This window comes from Pan paniscus, chromosome 6 (genome assembly GCF_029289425.2).
Source record: "Pan paniscus chromosome 6, NHGRI_mPanPan1-v2.0_pri, whole genome shotgun sequence".
In the NCBI taxonomy this organism is placed as follows: domain Eukaryota; kingdom Metazoa; phylum Chordata; class Mammalia; order Primates; family Hominidae; genus Pan; species Pan paniscus.
In genome coordinates this window covers 173,765,918-173,787,372 of record NC_073255.2, presented here as the reverse complement: position 1 = coordinate 173,787,372, position 21,455 = coordinate 173,765,918, and the positions used below count along the sequence as shown (strand labels likewise).

The following is a 21,455-nucleotide window of genomic DNA, read 5'->3' as shown; positions in this document are numbered from 1 at the left end:
ATTATTGTCCACTCCTATGAGCTTTAAATTGCTTATTATTGAAATTGCAGTACTTAGCAACTAATTATATACTGTCTTGCACTGTTCCATGCCATGTGGTAAGCCAGTAGCCTGGAAATCCTTGTTAACTCTTCCTATAATTTTTAAACCTTTTTATCCCATAACATACTATTTCTTTTATATTCTATATATTAGTTGCCACCATTGTATTACTACCATCACTATATTAGTTATCAGTTCTCATCAGTTCTCACCTTCAAAGGCCACCCTACAGGTCTCCCTGGCTTTAGTCGCATTCGCTCACATTTATCTTGTACTCTGACCTCTCAGTGATGTTTGTAACTTACGGATTTAAATATATAATTCTTCTCTTGAAAATTATTTAACAGAGAATAAAATCCCAATGTAGAATGGCCCACAAGAACTTTCATGCAATGACATCTTCCCAGCTGCCAAGCCTAGTCTCAAATCAGTACTGTATTCTCCCACACTACATTATTCCTTAAATAATATAATACAGCCCCACTGAACTAGCTGCAGCTATTGTAATGAGGTATATGCACTCGAGCCTCTGTGTTTTTGTGTATTCTGTTTCTTCTACTTGGAAAGCCTCACTACTTAAATTTTCCCTCCAAGTCTTTGCTAAAATGCCCTCTTCCCAAGTAAAGCGTCCCCTGACCACCCTGAAACTTAGATGCTATTTCCTCCAATTTTCATACATTTTATGTATTTCCATTGTGACAGATTTCTTCTGTGCAATTGAGTTTGCAGTTCTATGTTGTCAGTTGGCACTTGGGATAAGCACTGTGTCTCCTCTGCTTAGCACAGCGTCCAGCACATAGAAGGCATTCAGTAAATATTTATAGGATAAATGAATATCCGATGTTCTCACTTAAACTGTACCAACCTGGAAACAATGATCATGATATCCCTCTCTGTGCCCAAATCAGTAATGAGTGCTTGGTAGAAGCATCGTAAGTACTTTCTGATAAAATTAATTAATTCAGGTGACATAAATCATAAGACACTCTAATTTTATTTATTTTATTTATGATTGCTTCTCACATACAAGAAATACACAAAAAAATATGAGACCGCAGCCAAGGCAAAAAGTGTAAGTGACAATATTACAAAATGTTCTATTCTCAAGAAAGGCAATTTCACTATTATCCATTCTTAAGAATCAAATAGTGTAATTCTGTCTGTAAATTACTTGCTGTTATTTTAGACTGTTAAATAATCATTACATTTTTCTTTATTATTCTGCAATGGGATAAAATCATCCCAAGAACCATTTGGCTCTTTAAAAGAAAATGCATTCTGACCAACAAATAGACACCCCTACCATCCCCACCACCATCAACTCCATTACCATCTTCACCACCATCACCATCATTACCGACAACAATTCCTACCATCATCCCTGCCATCATCATCATTACCTACCACCATCCCTAACACCGTCACCGTCATCACCTGCCACCATCCCTAACACCGTCACCGTCATCACCTGCCACCATCCCTAACACCGTCACCGTCATCACCTGCCACCATCCCTAACACCGTCACCGTCATCACCTGCCACCATCCCTAACAGCGTCACCGTCATCACCTGCCACCATCCCTAACACCGTCACCGTCATCACCTGCCACCATCCCTAACACCGTCACCGTCATTACCTGCCACCATCCCTAACACCGTCACCATCATTACTTACCACTGCCATGACCACCACTACCACCTTCATCAACAATACAGACATTGGTCACAAGCATATTCCAAAATCCACCCTAATTCATTCAAACCTGAGTTCTCATTTGACAGAACTATCAACCATATTTTTTTTTCTTTCATTAGAAATTAAATCTGAGAAAATGCTAGAGGGAATGGAATTACTGGCCTGAAAAGTAGAGTTCTTGGCAAGCAGCAGACTATTGTGTCACTGACAGAAGGAGAGAATAAATAATGGAAGTATGACAGCCTATTGATTCTGGAAACAAGATATATAAAGTAATATATGCTGCTATCCTCTAGGTTGGACAAAACAAGACAGAGATACAAGGAAGGACAGATGAAACAGCCTTAAAATGAACAGAGATACCAGAAATTTCCCTCAAGGTAGAAGGGTCAAAGAGACTTTTAAGAAATAAATAAGGATTTTACTCTCACATAAAGAAAATAAATCCTTTAGTTTTTGTCTATTGGTAGATTTATGTTATTCTGAAAGATGGCCTTTACTGAACTTTAGGAGAAAATCCACGAAAAAAAAAAGGCATACTGACATTGCCCAAAACAGCTGCTTTTCTATTCCTCCAAGGCTCAGTATACGTAATGTCCAAATATCAGATCAATCAGTAACAAGACAGTCAGACAGTGAAACCATTTTGCCCTTTATGGAATCAAGTAAACAAAGCAGTAGTTTTCAAATAGTTATTTCAGTTCAACCACAGAGAGCTCAGAGAATTTACTGCTGCCTACTCCCTTTAGAGATTAGCACCAAAAATACAGATGAGAGTAGTGAAGGTGAAAGAATAAGTATCAAAAGATTCTGTAACCTGGAAGGAACACAAGATGCTTTTAAATTTGTCTTTTAGTTCTCATGCAGATTTTTACCAAACTCTTGAAAGAAAGATCAGAATCACCATGTGCTTTTATTATTTTTTAAGTAAATCTATCATCTTTTCCTTAATATATTTTTCTCCCTGCCTGTTTTTATAACTATATTTTTCTGTTACATTTTCACTAAACTCCTCCAGCAAGTCTTTTTTTTTTTTTTTTTGTGAAACAGAGTCTTACTCTGTCACCCAGGCTGGAGTGCAGTGGCGTGATCTCGGCTCACTGAAACCTCCGCCTCCTGGGTTCAAGCCATTCTCCCACCTCAGTCTCCCAAGTAGCTTCGATTACAGGCACCCACCACCACACCTGGCTAATTTTTTGTATTTTTATTAGAGACAGGGTTTCACCGTGTTGGTCAGGCTGGTCTCAAACTCCTGACCTCAGGTGATCCCCCTGCCTAAGCCTCCCAAAGTGCTGGGATTGCAGGCCAGCAAGTCTTTAAACTTACGGAACTAGTGTGGTCTAAATTGTAGGATGGAGTTAAAAGACTGCAGAAATGGGGTACAGTGAAGCTGAGTTCTAGTCCAGGCTGACTGCTTTCTGTGTTACTTGAGGACAACTATTTTAGCTTCTATATGCTTTCATTCCATCATCTAGAAAATGAACAAATTGATCTAGATGATCTCTGAGATCTGAATTCTGGTTCTAATTCTAATGTTTCCAAGTTTCTGTGCTGCCAGATTTCAGCAATTGGCTTGAGAATATTTCATTCAATGTTCAAACTATTTATTCAGTGTTTATTATTGCCAGACAATGGACTAAGAGGATGGAGAAGAGGAGTAATTAATTTATTTTGTTCAATTGTGTCAAGTATTTTCTTCAGATGTTTTGAAATTTGGAAAAGTTAAAAAGGACATTGATTCACCCCATCTCACGGTTTCTCAATGGAACTGAAGGAAAAATGGTGATCTTAGATTTGGGACCCAAGCAAAATCTCTGAGTCACTAGTGAGCCAAGTGAGTGAGACAGAGTTTAACTGTGTAAAGTTACAAAAAGAGAGGTGAAAAGAGAAATGGCCTTTTTTCTCTAAGGTATTGACATGTAAGTTTTAGGAAGAGTAAATAATTTTGAAAAACTTTTTTTTTCAGAAGTGTTATATTTAACCTGCTAGCACAAAGTAATTGCTCATTAAATGTTGTTGCCTGAATGAACTGAAGGTGATTCAAGCAAGCAATTATCTTTTATAGACCTACGTGCTCAGTATAAAGAAGTCCAAGACATGGTCCCTACATTCAGAAAAATTACAATGTGGTTGTAAAAGAATTAACACAGTCACCACCACTTCATGCACTTCTGTGAGAACTCAAGTAAAATATGGGATTACAACAGTTTCAAAGAATAATAGAAGAAATGTAATAAGCTAAAGATGGGTAGTATTTGAATAAATTGGACGGGTATATCTTGGAAGGAAGTCATGAAGGCAAAAAGACTATCATAAATAAAGTGTGAATAAACAGATTTTGTTGAAGAAGAAGGATTAGGTAAGGGAGATAAAAGATAAAGAGACAGAGACAAAAAGAGATAAAGAGATAAAGACCAAGATATAAAGCTAGAAATACAGGTGGAACTAGACCATCATACAGGCACATTTTCTTATGGACTGAATGTTTACATCCACCTCCCAAATTTTTATGTTGAAGCCCTAACACCTAAGAGATGATATCTGAGATGGGGCATTTGGAATGTAATTAGGGTTAGATGAGATCATGAGAGGGAAGCTTCATGATGGGATTAGTGCCCTTATAAGGAGAGACACTAAAGAACTCTTCCATGCAAGTATACAGTGAGAAGCCAGCCTTCTACAAGCCAGGACGAGCCCTCACCAGCAACTGAATTGGCCTAAACCATGATATTGGACTTCCCAGCTACCGGACTGTGAGAAAGTAAATATATGTTATTGAAACCACCAAGTCTATAGTATTTTGTTATGGCAGTCCCAGCTGACTAATCTGCACTTCATCCCATAGCCAGTGGGAAATATTGGTTTTGAAACAATAATGTTAAAATGATAAGCAATAATGAAAGCAGCATTTTTGGCAGACTAATATGCCGAGAAGGTATATGTTAACCTATGAAAAATGAGGAGGCCTAAAACAGAAGGACGTTGGAAAGGTGGCAGAACCCAGTTAGAAGGCCCTTAGAATAAGGGAGTGTGATAATGAAACACTTGTTGGAACCAAGCATTGATCAGAAGACAAGAATGTGTGCAAGGCCCAGCCAAAACAACACAGAACTTGGAAGGAGATTTGGAGGTGAAGTTTGGGAATTATGTGGAAAATCCTGGGATGCTTTCAGGATCTAGAGGTAAGCAAGATACAGGTGAAATTTGAATAAGCAGTCAAGAATTTGGAGACATAAAAATCAGAGATCAAGGCAAAGTAGTGGGTCAAATCAGGAAGATAACCGGGAATCAGGTGAATCCAAATTTTAAAAAGAGCAAACTTTAATCTAATGCCAGATAGAATATATGGAACCCAAAGAAACGAAAACTTGGGGTTGGAAATTTCTTGGTACCATTATCATTCTAACTTTGTGTAAGTCTAATTATTAACAAGTTATTTTTTTTCCAATATGAATTTCACCATGTTGTCTTTTTAAAAACATTAATCCTAGGTGTGTGTCCTGCAGCTATTTAAGATATGTTTAACTTCTACATAATGCCCCTCAAGTAATTGAAGATGACTATCCTTGCTTCTTTCCAAGCAAAATTTCTCTACTTCCTTAAAGGATTCTTCATGTGATTTAGTTTCTATATTATTATGCATAGAACTGAATACAGTATTCACACAGGCTCTGATGAGTGAAACTATTACTGCTCTTTCCCTGAGCATACTCTTTCTTTTAATGCTCATATGATCACATCACACATTTGGTGTTAACTGATTTATGTTCATGGATATTGGGACAAGATAGTGCAGTGTTTGTGTTTTTGTGCCTGGTTTATTTCACTCCGCATAATGTCCTCCAGTTTCATCCATATTGCAGCACATGACAAAATGTATTTGTTTTTTAAGGCTAGATAGTGATTTATTGTCTGTATATATATATATATTTATGATAATACAATATATATAATGAAATATATACATATGGTATATACAATATATATCACATTTTATTTATCCATTCATCTGCCAATAGACCTTTGGGTTGTTACCATGTCTTGGCTGTTGTGAATAATACTAAAATGAACATTGGAGTGCAGATATCTCTTCAACATACTGATATTAGTTCCTTTGGATATACACCCAGAAGTGGGATTGCTGGATCATATGGTAATTGCATTTTTAGTTTTTTGAGGAACCTCCATACTGTTTTCTTGAGTGACTGTACTTATTTACACTCCCGCCAACAGCATACAAGGGTTCCCTTTGTTCTACACCCTCAGCAGTAGTTGTTATCTTTTTTATTTTATAACAGGCATTCTAGCAAGTATCAGGTGATATCTTATTGGGGTTTTAATTTGCATTTCCCTGCTGATTAAGAATGTCGAGCATTTTTTCATATACTTATCAGTCATTTGAGAGGCTGTGGCAGTGGGATGGGGAACAGAGAGATGTTGGTCAAGGGTACAAATTTCCAGTTAGGAGGAATAGTTTTGCAGATCTGTTGCAGAAAAAATATGTATGTGAGGTGGTGAATACGCTAAGCATTTCACCATGTATACGTACATCAGAACAACACATTGTATATGCCATAAATACATACAATCATTGTTTTTCAATTAAAATTTAAGTGTTAAAAGATAAAGCAGTGAACACAATGTCCACTTTCTTATTCTCAAATTCCCATCATTTGACCTAATTGTGTGGTTTTGTGTATGAAGTGTGAATGAGTAAAAAAAAAAATCAACACCAGAACTAGAAACCTAACAGTACTTCCAGAATTTTACAGAAATTCTAAAAAGATAGAAATATATGGAATCATATTATAAGATAAAGAATGTCACAGATTACTCAGACCCTAATTGTAGTTTCAGTGGAGCTGAGAACTCATACCATGGACACAGGAATGAAAAGGTGCAAAGTCACAGAAAGGTAGAGGGCTAGAGCAAAAAGTCTAATAGTAATTACAGAAAGAGAGAACAGAAATAATATAAGGAAGGAAATAATAAAAGAAAAAAATGAAAACATTTCTAGATCCAAATAAAATTACAGTCCTCAAGTTGGAAGGGCCTAATGTGTGTTAAGAAGAGTGTATTTGCAATCAACTTAACAAAATACTCAACTTTTCTTTATGAGAATTATTAAGTCAGATCTACTTTCCTCTACTTGGTTAGTCAATATTTTGAACTTCTTTAAGGTTAAATTTTGTTTTAATTTGTTTATTTTTCCATAATATTAAGATCTTTTGGAATTTTGACTCAAATACAGTAACATTCATTTTCTCTCCCCTATGTAGATTATTCACACATTTGAAAATCACGCCCACTTTATCATCAATATATTGATAAAATGCTAATTGATAAGCCCTTGCAGCACTCTAACTGGATAGGGCAGCTTTTGAAGTTCCTCTAAGAAGTAACTAATTAATCTTCTCTGGATAAAATTGCTCAATCAGGTTTGAGCTGCCCTTTATCCTCCCTGCCTTCCACAGTGCTGTCCATGCAGGAATCCTGAAACACATTATCAGATGGCTAGTTGCAATCAAAATGTACAAGATCCATGACAGTCTTCTATTATATTAGTTTGGAGAGCTTGATGAGGTTTGCATTGATTTTTTTTCTTGTGAATCATTATTGTTCCTAGATCATCACATTCCTGTTTTTCAATATGTCCCTAAACGATCAGTGTAAACAGTTTGCTTGGAATTATACCAAGCTCACCAGTATTTAAGTTTTAAAGCATTCTTTTCCTGCCTTGTAAATATAGTGTCAACATTTTCACCTTTCCTGTATTATGACACCATTTTTATCCTACAGAATTTCTCAAGAATTTTTGACACTGATTCCATAGACACATCAATACATTATTTTAATATCTAGATTTAATTTCAACTAAAAAGAAAGTTAAAATAATGGTCCCCATGTCCTGGGATATATATAGTACTATGTAAAAAAAAAAAAAAGGCAAGTTATACTTATAGACTCACTGTGTATTACCATTTGTATTAAAAACACAGATATTTTTAAGTAAATTTCAGAATTTGTATAGAATATTGTACAAAATGATTTACAATGGTTGCCTTTCTGTAGAGAAACGGAGAGGACAAGAGGCTAGGAGACAAGGACAGGCAAAATACTGTGTGACTTTATGTACCTTTTCTATTTAGTATCATGTTCACCTACTCCTTATTCAAAGGAATCTTAAAAATTGAAAAAGAAAACCTTAGTGACCCTCAGGATTTGGATTTTATGAATCAATAAAACTTAAAAATGGGAACTAACATAACATCGTTGACTTTTAAGTTCACCATATAAAGATATTACAATTAATTTACATCTGCCATCACGACAATTTTATTAAAAATGAAGCAAATAAGACAAAGAATATGTGAAACCTATACAAACAAATGAATAAAACAATATCAGAATAAAACGCATTCTTTTAAATTGAAAATGGTTTTGTAAAGTAAACTCACTAATTAAAAAAAAAAAATTTGCAGAAGACAAACATTTAGGAGCCAGTGATTGAAATCACCAAGACTCTTTTATGCTAACTTTCCCTTTTTAGGCATCAATTATTACTCTGCCTTTTCTAGTTTGCAGTATTCTTCATAGAAAAATGTAGAAGAAAAACAATATTATCAGAGTTCTGTCTCCCTCTGGTACTTGGTTAATATTATAGCATATTCTAAAGGGAAGAGCTCTAGGTTTTCCTTGTGCTCTTTCTTCAAATAAAGGCTTAAGGTTATTTCTGCCACACTCTTGGCTTTCTTTTTTTTTTTGTCAACACATCATGGCTCATTTAGGTGTATTCCCTTCCAAATACTATTCTAATTATTCCAACATTCCATTCTTTTGTATTATTTTTGCCTGTGTTCTTCCCATCTTGATTTTTATGTGTATCTCTTTACTACATGAATGCATCATAATAATGGCTTTTGCAGCCAACCACTGGGAGGCTGATTTTAGAGGACTACATTGTGATATCAACTCAGATGAAGCTGTTTTCAAATTAATTTTTGTGTCTGTAGGAGCTTCTTTTTCTTCTTCGTCAAGATTGTTTTTAATTACAGTGTCATTTATTTCTAGACCATTCCATTTATTTTGAGTTATTTTCTCTTTTAGAGTATCTGGACCTGAAATTTTATGTGTGCCTTTTCTGTTTCAAAATTCCTTTGGCAAAATGTAATAATTAATATGCAAAATAAAACAGGCTGCTCATTCTCTCTGACAATTTCTTTTGGCTTTAATTTCACCAATTAATTTGCTCTTGTCCATGAGAAATAAATCCATAATAGCAATTCCATTCATTACTTCCTCAACTACTGAAGTATGGAAGTCACAGTAAAACAAGACATTTCTTTCAGATTTTAGATTGTCTCTATTTAGGAAAAAAAAATGGACTCCTAACCAATATGCAGATGTTTTAATCCCCTCACCATTAATATATGTTGTTTCTGCATCAGCTTGTATACCTGAATTAAGAGAGCATTTTGACAAGAAGGCTGTAAAAGTTACCATAAACACCATAATCTCTATTATTTTATCATAATTTTAAAGCTCACCACAATATACATGTCTGCATTAATTCATAGATATCTAGACTTTTATATAATTCTTGACATAGAAATTTCACTATTTATACCTGTTTTATTTAAATGAAGTATAATGTCCATGCCTTTATGTCAGTGATGAGTTCTCAACAAAATTTCCAATATTTGTAAGACTTTATAATACCTAGAAGGTCCTTTGTTCAAATTATACTAAAAAGGTTCAGAAAGGAAGGGAAGGAAGCTTAATAACTTTTAAGGCAACCAGAGAGTTGTTAGTTTTGGACACTTAAAATAAACTGCTAGCAATTATTTTATTAGATGTAGTTGTTGGACTGGTCACAAAGAATAAGTAAGAAAACTGAACAGATGTCACAGAGAGAAGAGAGAGTGGGTACTTTGCTTCCTCTGTTACAGACTTTCATGGACTGAATACTCTGATGAACAGACTACATAGGCAGACTACATAGGCAGGGAAATTCTGTCTTAAACTTTGCAGCTTCAGTTTTCCTATGTGCAAAGGAAAAAGGAGGAAGGAATCCAATATTTCCTTTGGGAGACTAGACAAAGAAAGAAGAAAGAATTTGGCAACGCTGACTGGTCTCGTAATATTTTCTGATATTTTGCAGGCAGGCAATTGAGAAATGTTTTTCTCCCAGCCCTTATACTGCCAAGGCCAACTGAGGACCAAAGACAAAAGTTCCAGGCAGCACTCAAAAGGCTTCCAGAGGTCATAGAAGTTTAAAATTTCAGCTGTATTTTTTATTGCCTACAAAATCTGCAGGAGGGTAAAAGTTATCTGCATGAGAACAAGCTGAAATAGTGATCCCCTAAATAGCAATAATATATGGATGTGTTGTATATAAAAGTTATTAATTTTCATTTAAAGACATATAGATATATTTAACCGTTTCTCAGGGCAAATAACTAATAACAATTTTTTTGGAAAATTATATTCTAATGAAAATTTTCTACTGTCAGAATTTACTTTTCTTTCACTAGATACACCTGGGAAAGAATTATTTGGCTGGAACCTTTTTGGTGAATTTGTATGGACCGGCAGCAAATAGACAAACTTTCAAAACAGGAATGTTCTGCAAATAAATACAATTGATTTCATCAGTGACTAAATACCACAAGAACCCAGCCGAACAGTGCAGTATGCAAATGAGAAGTATAAAGAGAGGACATCAGTGCCACCAAAAGACAAGGGTGTCTCTGTTATAACATCTGTAACCAACCTGGAAACCTTTGAGAAACCTTTGCTGCAGCAGTATTCAGTGGATCTCAACACTGGAAGCACATTAGAATTGTCTAGAGAAATTTTTTTTTTAATTAATGCAATTGCCCAGGTTTCACATAAGTGATTTTGATTTAAATGCTCCACAGTGGGACCTGGGCGTCATTTTTTTAAAAGTGATTCTAATGTGAACCCAGGACTGAGACCCCTGGTTGGCTAACCCATATCTCTAGAGGGGAGCAGATGAACTGAAATGTACTGGACTAAATTGTGGGGACGTGCGCCTTGAATAGAGAATAATTAATTTCCAACATTAATTTCAGCATATTCTTCCTTCAGTTTTCATCCTTGAAAACAAATCATCTGAAACCCTAGAGCCCTTAAGTCTTGTCAGTAAATTACATTCTTCCTGAACTCCTATGAACATCTTTTCTGGCAAAGCATCCTTGACCCACTGCAGTGCAATCAGTGCTTTACTGCTCTGATTTTCTTGAATTGTAAGTTCCTCAAGGGCAGAGATCATGTCTTCTTTAACTCTGTTTCTCCACTGCTCAGCACCGTGTCTCGTGCTTACGAGATAAACGCTTTTAAAACAAATGTATTAATTAACGGAAAACAGAAAAGGAATGGACAAGCATTCAGGCACCCTGGTCTTATCTTTTATTTCTTTTTCTTTTCTAGTGTCTGCTTCCTGCTGTCTTACCTTCTGTTTCCTTTTTGTTTTGTTTCTCTTGAACTCTGGGACAATGTTTTGTTTCAAAAGTAATTTTCTCTCTCTTTTTTTCTTCTCTCAGTTCTCCTCTCACTCTTCCATGTAACATCACACATCCAGTTCATTAAATTTGATTTGTATTCTTTTTTTGTAAAAACTAATGTAAGTACTTAACCCTAACTGTATCAAACCTTTATTGCAATTTCAATTATTAATTTTCCTACAAGTGGGTAAGTTCTTTGAAAGCAAGACTGTATCCACCATAATTCCTACTACAGTGTAGAACATATTTTAAGCTGTTAATAAATACTTGTTGACTTTCAGGGCCTTAATTATTTTTCTGTGAGTGAACTCTGAGTCACAATGAGGCGGTTTTTCAGTAGTACAGAGGGTACTTTGCATATTAGACCTTTTCTGGCTCTTTTAACAAGGACGCTGTTGCTTATTCCTAATACAATGTCATTCTCTGGCAGGTGAAACTTATCTTGCAAGTTTGTACTGGGTTTTTGTTTTTTAAACTGATGCCAAGTAAATGAAACTTACTCCTTCAAAAAATTACATTTCCCCACTAACTTTCAATTAAGTGGACAGTTTCATATTTCAATATGGAAAGCTTAACAAATGCCCTCAGAAAACAGGGCATGACTACCTGTTCTTACTTAGAGTCTACTTAATTCTCCCCTGCCACCACTACCACTCACCCTCTACTATCCTTTCTGGCCTCCGAAGCCACCAGTTGTGGCCGGGCGTGGTGGCTTACACCTGTAATCCCAGCACATTGGGAGGCTGAGACAGGCTGATCACTTGAGGCTAGGAGTTCGAGACTAGCCTGGCCAACACGGCGAAACCCTGTCTCTACTAAAAATACAAAAAATTAGCCCAGCATGGTGACGCATGCCTGTAATCCCAGCTACTTGGGAGGCTGAGGCATGAGAATCACTTGAACCTCAGAGATAGAGGTCGCAGTGAGCCAAGATTGCACCACTGCACTCGTTTAGACAAAAGAGAAAGACTCTGTCTAAAAAAAAACAGAATTACCAGTTACCTATTCAGTTGACAGTCATTACTGCAGAGTTATGAAAATGTGGTCATATCCCCCACAGTATAGTCTGTCTGAGGCCCTCCAGTCGTTCCTTTTCCCTTTACAGATTCTAGAAAAGGTTGCTGAGAAGCTATTTTTATGTTTGTGCCCTCAAAACACTGAACTCCTTCTGGAACCTGCACTGATTGTCATGTGAACTAAGCAATCCAAGCCATCCTGTCTTCCCTAGGAGCCACGCCCCTGTCCTCCCCACATCTCCTTCTCCTCTACTTTCTTCTCCACATATCCATGACCAGCTCTTCTCCTCTGAGTTCTTGTTTTCTTCCTTCTCTTTCCTTTCCTTCTCCCTTTCTCTCACCTTCCTTTTTTGGACCCCCTTTCCTACCTCTTTTCTCTAATAAAGTTTATATAGATACATCTTCCAGTTTAAAAAATGTTTGAGAATTTACCTACCAGTAAACCTGTATAACTCATATATAAATAAATATCTACACCGACAATTGTCCTAATTTTCAGATTGAAATGTACCCCAAAGTCTACAGTTTAAAGAATGAAAAAAAATTAGAAATTTTGTATTTATTAATTGAACAGAAACTTTTTGCTTTCACTAAAAATAATTAAACATATTTTTAGTGGGAGAAAATTGGTTGAGTATGCCTCATTTAAAAAGTATCTCAGTATAACATTTTACAATATAGTACAGAGGCTCCTCAACTTATGATTATGTTACTTCCTGATAAACCTATTGTAAGTCAAAAATGCATTTAGTCAACATACCGAACATCAGAGCTTAGCCTAGCCTACCTTAAACTTGCCCAGAACACTTACATTACTAGCTTCCGGTGGCAAAATCACCTAAAACAAGAAATATTTGATAAGAAAGTGCTGAATACCTCATGTAGTTTACTGAATACTGTACTGATAGTAAAAAACAGAATGGTTGTATGGGTCCTTGAAATATGGTTTCTACTGAATGCGTATGGTTTTTTTTATTAATTTTTTTTTTTTTTTTAATGAAGTCTAGCTCTGTCGTCCAGGCCGGAGTGCAGTGGCGCCATCTTGGCTCGCTGCAATCTCCACCTTCTGGGTTCATGCAGTTCTCCTGCCTCAGCCTCCAAGTAGCTGGTTACAGGCACCTGCCACCACGCCCGGCTAATTTTTTTGTATTTTTAGTAGAGACGGGGTTTCACCCTGTTGGCCAGGCTGGTTTCAAACTCCTGACCTCAAGTGGTCTGCCCACCTCAGTCTCCCAAAGTGCTAGGATTACAGGTGTGAGCTACTGTGCCCTGCCAAATGCATACGGCTTTCATATCCATCACAAAATAATAATAAAAATCATTAAGTTGAACCATTGCAAGTCAAAGAGTTTATGTCTGTACTTATGAGATTGATTTATTGAGTCTCAACACAATGAGCTATAGAATAGAAAAAAAGTGTGAATATTTTATTAACCATTGCCTTCAAGCATGTTTTGTCAAATCTCATGTTAGCAGTTACTCTACAACTTATAGTTAAGTTGTTCACTTTAGCAGTTACTCTACAACTTACAGTTAACTTAGTCTACTCCAGTTTACCTCTGGTTTCTGAGTTGGGAGGTATCGTGATCTATTTGACTCCTTCCTTGTCTGTTGACTGGAGAACCTGGGAATGAGTGAATAGGATGTTCTGGCTTAGCCACATTTGTTTCTCTCCTTCCCCAGTGTCTAGCTCCTCTGGTGTTAGAAATAGGGAGAAGAAAGAGAGAAGCCAAACATCCCCTTGCAGTTTTTCACATCTATACTATGTGAAGGTAGTACTAGGTCCAAGCCCATTCCATCGGCTGCTAGCAGCCTCTGTTAATATGGAGGTCTTTGTATAGATGATGTGGATGGTTTTCTAGGGCAGCATGCAGCTTCATTCCAGAATTTCCTATCTCCTAAGACCCAGGTACAGAGAAATACATTTGCCTGCCATTGACCACTGGTAAAGAGTTAATTCTTTTAGCCCCCTCTTAGGTTGGGGCGCAGCTTGCTTGGTGCCCAGTTCTAGGACAGCCACACAGCTACTCCCTCCCTCGCTCTCCGTTCTCCCTCACCCAGAGCCCCAGGAACCACAGGGATAGTACTTGCACTGTATGAGGCTGTACTATTTAGAATCAGGGATAGAGTAGCCCCCTACCCTTCACTTTTCCTTCTTTTTGTTTTTGTTTTTTGGACGGAGTTTTGCTCTTGCTGCCTAGGCTGGAGTGCAATGGTGCGATCTCAGCTCACTGCAAACTCTGCCTCCCAGGTTCAAGTGATTCTCCTGCCTTAGCCTCCCGAGTAGCTGAGATTACAGGCATGCATCACCAGGCCCAGCTAATTTTGTATTTTTAGTAGAGATCGTGCTTCTCCATGTTGGTCAGGCTGGTCTCGAACTCCCGACCTCAGGTGATCTGCCGCCTTGGCCTCCCAAAGTATTGGGATTACAGGCGTGAGCCACCGCGGCCTCCCCCTTCACTTCCTTCTTAACATATGCTTTGGTCTTCTGTCACCCACTTCAGAAATCACCATAATGGAAAAATGTAGAGTTTGGTTTCTGTCTTCACATTCAAGCACATCCTCCACATTCTGTGGCTACTTTTAAACTCTACTGATAATTCTTTTACCAACCTCTACATTTACACTCTTATGGAGCCTAGCATGGGCCTAATGGATCTACAATACCAGAACCAGATGTGGGTATCCACATGTCTCAGGCACTCCTATCTCAATAAACGCATTTCTTGTTAGTCCTCCACTCAAATCACTTTGCTTGTCTTGGTCAGAAGGGCATAACCTCCTTTAAAATTCATACTCTGAGTTACATTTTAATGTAAAAATTACTATAGCAGAAGATATACATTCATTTGTAAGTATATAGATTTATTGGTGGGTAAATTCTCAAACTATTTTTAATTGAAGGATGTATCTAGAGAGCACTATTAGAGGATAGAAGCTAAGGAGAGGAAGGAGATAAGAGAAAGGTGAAGATGACTTGGGTCACCATTGTTCACATGATATTGGTGCCTATCCCAGAAGAGGTTCAGAGTCTCCAGGGCAGAAACATAAAAATAGCCTCTCAGCCATCTTTTCAGACATCTCTAAAAGCTAAGGAAGAGACAAACTGGTGGGCCTCAGAGAGACCATACTGAGGGGCATATGCTCAAATTTTTCAAACTTGGAATAGTAATATTACTGTCAACTGAAGAGGTAATCCCTTGTATTGTGGACAGAGCTGGTGACCCATTTACTTCCTACTGCCATTTAAAAACTATTTTATGTAATTTGAAGTCTCATTTAATCTCCAGCACTTCCTTACCCATTCTTACTCTCAACAGATGATGCTGGCGAGACATGGTGGCTCACACCTGTAATCCCAGCACTGTGGGAGGCTGAGGCAGGTGGATGGCTTTAGCTCAGGAATTTGAGACTAGCCTGGGCAACATGGTGAAACTCCATCTCTATAGAAAATACAAAAATTACCTGGGCATGGTAGCACACTCCTGTATTCCCAGTTTCTCAGGGGTCTGAGGTGAGAGGATGGCTTTAGCCCCGGGAGGTAGAGGTGGCAGTGAGCTGTAATTTCCCCACTGCACTCCAGCCTGGGCAACAGAATAAAATGCTGTCTCAGAAAAAAAAAAAAAAAAAAAAAAGATGACACTGCTTCTTCATTTTACAATAGATGTAAGAATTACAATAGATGTAAGAAGTACAATAGAAAATAGAAGTGAATAAAATAAAATGCCCACAGGCTCCCATCGTGGTATTCAAAGAGCTGCAAGTACCAGAGCCCAACCACTCTGCCCTTGCTGCTGCTAACATGGATGAAGTCATTGTGTCTAAGCTAAAGACAATGTCTCTTCTTGTTCACTGGATTCCTTCTTCTCTTACCAACTATAAGATGTTGCCTTCTTATCTATTCCACCAGCTATTCTCTTCCCTCTCAACTGGCTCATTTCCATTAGCATAAAAATGTGCTGGTAATAATTCGCCAAATTCTCATTAGAAAATTAAAAATTTGAAAAATGGCACCAGTGTAATCATTTTCAAACTATGTTTCCAAATGGAATAGATTCCATAATATCAAGCAGCCACTATGAGTCATTGTTATTTTTCAAAATCAGATGATCAAATGGTAAATATTTAGTTTTTAAACTTCTAGCTTAATTTATAAAGTGTCAAATTTCAGTTTGATATTCTTAGTGAATTGATTTAAAAACTTTTGAATTGACAAAACGTTTTGACTAATCATAGATGTGGCTTCAATAAAAAGTTTTATCTTTTATTCTGGATATGAAGATTTTCTATGCAATAGTTACTGAGATGTCATAATATTTAAAATTTGTTTAGAGAACTCTACAGAACATTTAACATGTTCAGGAAAAATGACAGCTTTTAAACTGAGGGGTGAATACACAATAGATATGTTTATACAATATAGAGACACACAGTGCTGGTATGTACCTTGTGGCTTTTTCAGATACATGTCATCCCATAAATACTCTGTCAGAGATCCCAACTCGTCTCTCGAGTGTCACTGAGTAATAGTCAAAAAGAATAAGCTGGTATTTTTATAATCTTATGGATGTCATTGCACAGCAAATAAATAGACTGTCATTATCTTTTGTGGGTTTATGTGTTTGTCAGCTTGTTTAACATTTCCAGTTTATTTGCACAAGCTTCAAACCAATAAGTCAACAACTTGAAAATCAGAATGCACTGAATATTTTGCCAATAGTTAACAGTTCCTTAGTTGGTTCCTAGTTTCTTCATTAATGGAGCTATTCTAGAAAACACACACATACATGCGTGCATGTGCACACACACACACACACACACATATACACTGTGACACCTGTTATGTTGATAGGAGTGGGCTGCCCCCAAAAGATGTACTGAACAAAGCACAGAAATTGCCATCCAAATCCTTGGCCTCCTGCCGCAGGTTAGTTCCTGACTTACTGTGCTGCCTTTCCAGCACAAAGTGAAGTGGGGTTTTGCCACTTGGTCTGTAGAGTCAGTCATCCAAGAGGATTGTCAATCCAGGCCAAAACACCTACTTCTTCCATTAGGCATCTCTGAGGGGCCTTGGAGTAGGGGGAGTCCCGCCAGCTTTCTTGAACAGTGAGTCCCAGGGCTAACCTCACATTATGTCACATGTAGCCTTCAAGCTTGTTTGCTAAGGAGTCAGCGGGAAGAGAGGTCCTCACCCTATTGCTTTACACTTCCTCTGGTAAGTGGGTGTAATAATAAGAGAGAGAGGAAAAAAAAAACCTTCATATGATCCCATTCCCCCTCCCTGTTCCCTGTCTGCATTGATTTGTTGCTTTAGTTGACATTAAAATATCTTCTTGGCAACTGACTATACAGCTACAGACAAAGGGATTTGAGTTGAGGCTAATGTGTCAGCAGTCACCATTTATTTATTTAATAATGAAGGATAACATTTGAATGCTCTAACAATAAAAAAGTATACCAGTAATTTTCAAATCCTCTGGGTAGAGGAAGAGTGGAAATGTGGGTAGAGGCTTCCTGTCTTCTTTTGCAACTGATGCCCCATTTGTATCTGTTTTACATATTGATGTTCAGTAATGGAGGATTCAAAAACCAGGTCTATTTTCAATCCAGGCTTCCTGTTGCTATCTATACCCATTAATCTTAGGTCAGAGTGAAGCATTTTTTCTAGATGACTAAGAGTTGACATTTCCCCTTAAACAGTACATTTATATTAAGGCTCATCTAGAAAACAGTTCAAACAGAAAATAAATAGTACATTAAAAAGAATGTATAAAAACCAAGGAGGAATCAAAACAAAGAGACCGCTGACTAACAATTCTTTCTTGCTCTCTCATAAAGTCCATATTTTATATTCCATGCCATTCCAAAGTCCTGAAATAACTCCATCCTTCTGTGAGATTACCTTGTTTGTCTTGTTCAAAATTATTTTTAAATTTTATTCTCTATGTTGTAATATGATACAATTATAGTATCTCTCTTTTCCCCCATTAAAAATATACATCAGAGTGAACTGGAATCTAATATTTTTCCTTCTGAGTTACTTCTAACTCTGGGAGTAGTATAAGGATGAGGGAAGTTACTCAGTAAATATAAGTTGAAACATTACTACCATTTATTCAAGTAGAATAAAATATATTAAAAAGAAACAAAAAACACTCATTATATGTGCAGACAAGAAGTAGTTAATGAGCATATGGTGATTTATAACACTTTGCATAAATAATGTATGCTTAAGATGCCAAGTTGAAATTCAGGCATCAAGAGAACAGACCTTTATTACTTTTTATCAACTTCATTTTATGATAATATTTTTCAAAAATTAGTACTAAAGGGCATAGAGAATGCTCCAGACTTAAATGTGTGAAGATAGTTATTCCAAAATTCTGCAAAACCAACTGCCTAGACCAATGACCATACGTTCTAGTATACTCCAACTGCTTGGAAGGGCAAAGGGTGCCTCCTTAAGCACAGAGAGACAAAGGCCAGGACATTCCTTTTGAAATGAATGGCCAAGCTGGACTATGTTCTGTCTTGGCCATGGATACAGAGCTCATCCAACTCATGGCTGGAATTTGACGAATAATAGGTGACAGTGCATAAGGTTGAATGTATCCCATCTTACTCTATTATTAGAATTGACACTTTACCATTGGGAAATAATTAGGAGCCAGGTAGAATGTGAAAACCCGAGGACAAGAGTATTCCAAGGAAGTAAACAAATACTCAGTTGAAGCCCCAAAGTAATAGTACTAAAGGTGCCATTTTCACTCATAACATTATTATTCAGATCAGCAGCATACTTCATAAGAATTGAGTTATTTAATGCACTAATATGAATGGATTATAAAATACTTTGGCTAGTAAAGGAAGCAGTCAGGATGCATTTCAGAATCATGAGAAAGAAGGAGGAGAGGTGAATATTTTACTCAAAAGGAGTTGCCCAATGTGAAAGAAAACACGAACTTTTAAAACTCTTTTATGGCTCATTTATCCTACCATCTACAACACAACTCTGCGAGAATGTCCTTAAAAAACCAAGACAGGAAAGTGCAGCACTTAGGGTATAGTACTAGTAGGGGTATTAATACCATTAGGCCCAAAGTGGGAAGAGGAGAGGATTCCTGGAACTAGGAATATAGGTCTGTGTTGAGGAATGTCTGCCAAGAGCTGTGGTCTTTAGCAGAGGGAGGCAACAATCTATAGTGATCTCCCAGAAGGGGTAGTGAGGTTATGAATATCTTAATCCAACTCTCCTCTTGTCTCTTGATCATCTTCTGATGCTTCCCATTGGTTGAACCCAACTGGCAGCTACTAGGATGGAAGAATCCATGGATGTAGTCAAGATCATTCAGCTTCCTGGGCTCCAATCACAGTGAAAGAGTGGAGAATAAAATACATCCAGTGCCCCTACCTTTTCAAAAGTCTTTCATATTTTTTCTGTATTTTGATCTTTCTACATTGTTTATAGTTCCATGAACTCACTGTTTATGAGGGAGAAATAAACAGAAAGGGAGTTCAGGTAGAGAATCCATTGAATATGAAGAGGAGACATGCAAGGTTTGTCAACAGAAATAAAATAAACTGTGTTATTAAGTTTAGAAGATAATCTACAATTTAGTAAGATCTTAGAGAAAGACAGGTAATATGGAGGAAGAAATCGACAGAATCATGAAATAACTTACTTTCTTTTGATCCTAAAAATGAGATGAAGATAACATGTGGAGAGAATGGTGAAAGTTTGAGATTTCACACAAAGCTAAACACATGTGTGTACCTAGTTTATTTGCTCAGACAACAGACCACCAACTTTTTAAAATAATGGCATTATGGAGGGGAAAAATACACACATATATAAATGTATAGGTATAGGTATATGCATATGTATATAATGCATATGTATGTATATAAAGAATGAGGAGAGAAGAATCTAGATGGCCTTGGATCATTTCCTCTTCCCTTTTGGTAGCTTATCAAGGTGTCAGCTCACTCTTACCTCAAAGGAAGAACACAAAGTTCTGGACTGATATAAGCATCTGAGCCCTGGAGGCTCTTCTCATAATAAACAGGCCATTCCTCTACCTAGATTCATAGTCCACCAGTCCAGCTCTGGCCCAAGATCTCCTCTCACCATGGTAAGAGGATGGATAGGAAAATGTCCCAATGCATGTGCCAGTCAGAGGCAGTGCTGTGCTGCTTGGATTAGTCTTCTTGCCTCCATGGTTAGTGTTGATGGACCTTCTCTGAGGACAAGTGGGGTACAACTAGGAGCCAACAGATACTGCCTTTCTGATGCTGCATTGCCTTCTCCTGTTTTGCTTTGTCTGTCTGAAATATATTTGTTTTTTTTTCATTAAATTTTAAGGCATAGGATGCCTGCTCTGCATAAGAAATTTTTGGTTTGCATGTCTGTTTCAGCCACTGTCTATGAGCTCTCTGAGGAAAAAGTCATATCCATCTTTTTCATTTTCACTGCCTGTCAGTAGAATGCACGTAACAGGCATTCAGTGAGTGTTTGTTGAATGAGTAATTTGGCATGTGGCATAACTTAATGTCCCATGGATGTGAAATTTTACTAACTATGGGTTTCTAAGGATAGACAAAATAAATTAAAGCACTCATATAACTTAAGATATTTGTGATTTTGGAAAATCATAGAAAACATAGACCAGAAAAATCCATCTATACACTTAATAGCGTTTTGGTAATTTATAGAGGATCAGGACTCTACTGAGGTCTCTGAAGGGTCCATTTGTCACTACCAGAAATTTACAGTTATTAATATTGACAAGTAACATAGGGGTAGTGGGGCACTTAGATGCTCAGTCTCTAAACAGTCAGACTGTATATTAATTTTACTGATGTGAAACAATACAAAGTGGAACAAAAAACAGAGCCAGTCTACAAGTCTATCAAAAGATGTCTGACAGTGTGGCGATTCCTTAAAGACCTAAAGACAGAAATACGATTCAACCCAAGAATACCATTACTGGGTATATACCCAAAGGAATACAAATAGTTCTATCATAAAGACACATGCACATTTATGCTCATTACAGCATTATTCACCATAGTAAAGACAAGGAATCAACCTAAATGCCCATAATGATAGACTGAATAAAGAAAATGCAGTATATATAAACCATGGAATACTATGCAGCCATAAAAAAGAACGA

At 37.0% G+C, this 21,455-nt stretch overlaps 1 protein-coding gene across 6 annotated transcripts in view; it reads right to left on the bottom strand.

Annotated features, from left to right (window-relative positions):
• CHRM2 (cholinergic receptor muscarinic 2) overlaps positions 1-21,455 on the bottom strand; it is a 151,397-nt gene that overhangs the window by 45,341 nt on the left and 84,601 nt on the right. The window contains exons 1-2 of one of the 6 annotated variants that reach the window (XM_063606390.1): positions 15,748-16,483; positions 13,840-13,906 (exon numbers count right to left, since the gene is read on the bottom strand). The exons of the other annotated variants lie outside the window; for them this stretch is intronic. The gene's annotated coding sequence lies outside the window, so the exon portion shown is untranslated. Of the gene's footprint in view, positions 1-13,839; positions 13,907-15,747; positions 16,484-21,455 lie in introns of those variants that run through there. 6 annotated transcript variants of the gene reach the window in all.